General features: G+C 32.8%; 1 non-coding gene across 1 annotated transcript; it reads right to left on the reverse strand.

Moving 5' to 3' along the window:
- Positions 1-250: 250 nt before the first annotated feature.
- TRNAR-ACG (transfer RNA arginine (anticodon ACG)) lies at positions 251-323 on the reverse strand. The gene has a single exon. It is a non-coding gene; the product is annotated as a tRNA-Arg (tRNA).
- Positions 324-4305: the final 3982 nt, after the last annotated feature.

A 4305-nucleotide genomic window follows, 5' to 3' on the forward strand; every position in this document is an offset into this window, starting at 1 on the left:
TTTTTGTTTATGGAAGTTTCTTTTAAATACTTTATCTTCGTTTTACGAGCGTCGTTACTGCCAATGGTTTTTAGAATTTACCATACTGTTTTAAACAACTTGTTTTCTCGTTATTCTTAAATTAAGAAAAAAATTGTTAAAGATTTTCAGGGATTTTTAAGAACAGTTAAAGCTTTATATTACATATGTAATTTAAAATTTTAATTTCATAGTTGTATGTGTAGTTAAATTAGTCACAAAAAAGTTACAGCGACCCTGCCAGGATTCGAACCTGGAATCTTCTGATCCGTAGTCAGACGCGTTATCCATTGCGCCACAGGGCCGATGGCTGTGCACACAAAATTAACGTACAGTTATGTATTATGTTATTCAAAGGTATTATAACCTAGTAAACTTATGTTTTGTTATAACGTGTTTTCGTAGGTGAGACCTTATTGAAATCAAATAATTTCAAACAATTAAAATATTATAATAACACACTAACTGTCGCACGCGAATCCTTCCGCGCGGATTAAAAAAAAATATTAGTTGCCTATGTGTTCTTCCAGGGTGTGTTCTACTTCTTCTTCTTTCTCAGCCGTAAGTCGCCCACTGCTGGGCATAGGCCTCCCCCAAAGATCACCACGATGACCGGTCCTGTGCTACCTGCATCCAGGACGCTTCCGCAACTTTGACCAGGTCATCGGTCCATCTTGCGGGAGGCCTGCCCACGCTTCGACGACCTGTCCGTGGCCGCCACTCTAGAACATGTGTGTTCTACATCTATGCTAAATCTCTACAAGATCCATGCAGCCGTTCTGGAGATATAATACCTTTTAACAAACATCCATAATATAAATTCCAAGTTACAGAGATCAATTGTTTTTTAAATTTTCTTGTTTTCATAAAATTTATTTCACACATTTAATATCTATTCATCGCTTGTACACTGTCTATTATGTTTATTATTTTGCCTCAGCTCTATTGAACGCGACGGACAAAAGATCCACTCCAAATAAAATATTGTTTTTCCGGACATTGTCTTGGAAAACGTATTTTTCCTTAATGAAAACTCTATTGTTCCATAAGGTTTTTTATTTATTTTATACAGTCGACTTGCAAGTAACTTTATAAATACTTTTTTTTTAAATATCTTGTTTACATTTAAAAAAATATGAAGTAAAAATCAAAATGCAATATTTTAATTACATATAAACAATACTTTATCCACTATACTGGATGTTAATTATAGTAATAAAGCAACATAACCATTTGCAAGAGAAGTATGGTCCATACTTGTCAGGAATCTAAGTCAAAGTCAAAACAAAGTCAATAAAGCAACCGTAAAGATTGATGATTCTGAAATACCCAAGAATTTTGGATACATCGGAAATAAGGGATATGAAATTCATTGCAAAATCTTACTTTAAATAAAGATTATAATAACTTAACTAGCGATTTAATATTAAACATGTTGTTACAAAAATATATATATATTTTAGTGCTCTTTGTTGTGAATGTAATTTCAGGGATTTTCTTATTAATGTCAGCGATGTTATTGGACAGGTTGTCTTAAGAAGTCGTAATAATAGTTATTGGGTCGTTCGTGACTTAGCTTTAGTACTTAATATCGTCTCCGAAGTTACACAAACATAAACGATATTTTCTACCTTAGTCAATAAAGCAAATTTAATTAAAATTATAACTATCTATTATATAAGAGACATATTTATAATAATTGAGATGGCTATCTTAATATTTACTTTTACTAATATATAAATGTGAATGTTTGGATGGATGGATGCATTTTTTATATATGATATTATAAACGAGGGAGCGACCACCTGAAATCACTGAAATAGCGAAGTAACCGTTGCCCACAGACATACGCAATTGCATGCATTGCCTAACATTAATCAATGGAGGAGAGGATGCACAGAAAGAAAATAATTTCCCTTCCCACGCATCCTCTCATCCTGAAAATCCACTTCCACTTTCCATCCTTTCCTTATAAAAAAAAGGGTGGGAAGTGAAAGAGGACTAAAGTAGACCTCCGGGATGCATAGATTTCTGATGGATGCAAAATTGGCACAGACGTAGAACAAGTCTGGAAGAACACATAGGCTACTAATTATGTTCTTTTTAAACCTATGAGAATGGAGTCGCGGGCGACAGCTAGGTATTTATAAATGAACTGATTCCATTTAAATTGATAACAGATCTAGTTGTAAGTTTAATTAAAGTTAAATTGGTATGAGAATTGAAGAGAATTGGTGATAATGCTATCGTATTAAGTCAACACGGAATTGTTCAAATATATTGTTACAGCCAGAGCAAGCTGCGTGGGAATTGATTTCCCAAAGCCATTATAACAGATAAATTGATCCGATTGCTTCGTTCAACAAACTGGATTTAAAACTTATACCTTTTTTTTGGTATTTTAGTGATTTCTCTATTTTTATACGCAATTTTTACGATGATATAGCTTATAATTTGAGATACATATAAGAAATTAACCTTTTTGTTAAAAGTCGTCGGGACGTACACGGATAGCTTCAAAAAGTACGTGTACAGCGGCATTTTTTTTTTGACTTGTGATACATTCGTTGAAAACTTTGTAGGACTACAAATCGCACATCATACTAATATTATAAATGCGAATGTTTAGATGGATGGATGATTGTTTGATGGTATCTCAAGAACGGTTGTATGAAGTTTAGTGAAATTTGGCATAGATATAGAACATAGCACGGAAAAACACATAGGCTACTAATTATGTTTTTTTTAACTACCGTGCGGACGGAGTCGCGAGCTACAGCTAATACGATATAAGGACAGAAAAATATTAATATTGTTACATGGCTGGATTGGGATTGGGTTTAAATATACGGGGAAATATTTCACGAAATTTTATTACAAATACATATTGAATTAGACATAAATTTAAGATATATAGATAGGCTGAAATTTCCTTGTAACCGCGCCGTCTCATAATTCAAAACAGCGATAAAATCGGAGGCAGTATGAATAATTTTGTTACAGTTATCTTAAAAAGTTGAGCAAGAAAATCTGTTCATATGAACATTACGTAGAATGTTTGTCTTACTTCTTACTAATATTATATATGCGCATGTTTGGATGGATGTTTGTTGGTCAACATTTAGTTATATAGTATGTACAAAAGTTAATTTATAAAAATGTAATAATAAACGTAACTATTTTTTACACTTCTTGGTCACTAATTAACCCTTAATTCGACGAAATTTTTAGTAGCAAAAAAACTGTTTTTAGTAAAGTCATACTTACGTAATTTTCTCTACACTAGTTCAGTAGATCTTTTTTAATTAGTTATTCGTCACACTGGAGTTAACCCTTAATTCGATGCTGTCCAGTGAAATTTTAGAGTGACAATGCAATATTATGATGACATGGTACTGATCTGATGGAGCTGGAAGAAGGCCATAAAACTCCTTGATTTTTGACTCGTTTGAACTTGACGAGTAGTTTTTTCTAAGTCGTTCTATTAAAAAGAACATAGTAAAAGCTTATTTTTAAACAGTATTTATACTGTTAATATTATTATTACTATAAACGTTTGATTAAAATATATAAATATTATTTATTTATGAAAGAACTCGTTGTAAAATCCTTAATCCATTTAACGTAATGTTAGTCTGAATTGTTATTTTCATTCGCTTTATTAGAGAGCATTAAGCCGAAGCTTGAGTTTACCCCTCCGTTGAATCGTTTTACAGGGTTACCATGATGCTGACAGGATAGGATATTAAATAAATGGAAGAAAAAATCGTTTTAAAAACAATCTTTTATTATGTTCTTTGGCTGCGGAAAGGTTAAATGTTACTTCGTTTCACATTTATCCTACACTCAATTCTCAAGAAACACATATAATAACTCCTAATAATTCTAAATGTCAATAAATATGACTAACTAAAAAGGTAATCGTTCATTGGGCCGCGCCGGACGCATCGCACGCTCGGATTAAACGGATTAGCTTTGTATTTCGATGCGGCCAGGGCGGATGATGGACGCAGGGTATGTAAAATCATAAAAGAAAACTAAAATCCGTTGCCGGCCGTGCGTGCGGTGCATCCAATGGATGCGTACGTTAATGACACCTCAGTATTTAAGACTTTCAGTGCCATTGATTCGCCTGATGAATTTACTTTCATGTAAAAAAAGTCGTAGTCACAATAAATTTGATAAATTATTTAGGCATCACACTATTTGTAGATAAAAAGAAATCTAATATTAGGACGTGTCTCATTTGACGTAAAATGTATGGTATCCCTACATAAAGATGGGTCG

The sequence above is a fragment of the Papilio xuthus genome, unplaced genomic scaffold (assembly GCF_000836235.2).
Source record: "Papilio xuthus unplaced genomic scaffold, Pxut_1.1 DF827570.1, whole genome shotgun sequence".
NCBI classification, from domain to species: domain Eukaryota; kingdom Metazoa; phylum Arthropoda; class Insecta; order Lepidoptera; family Papilionidae; genus Papilio; species Papilio xuthus.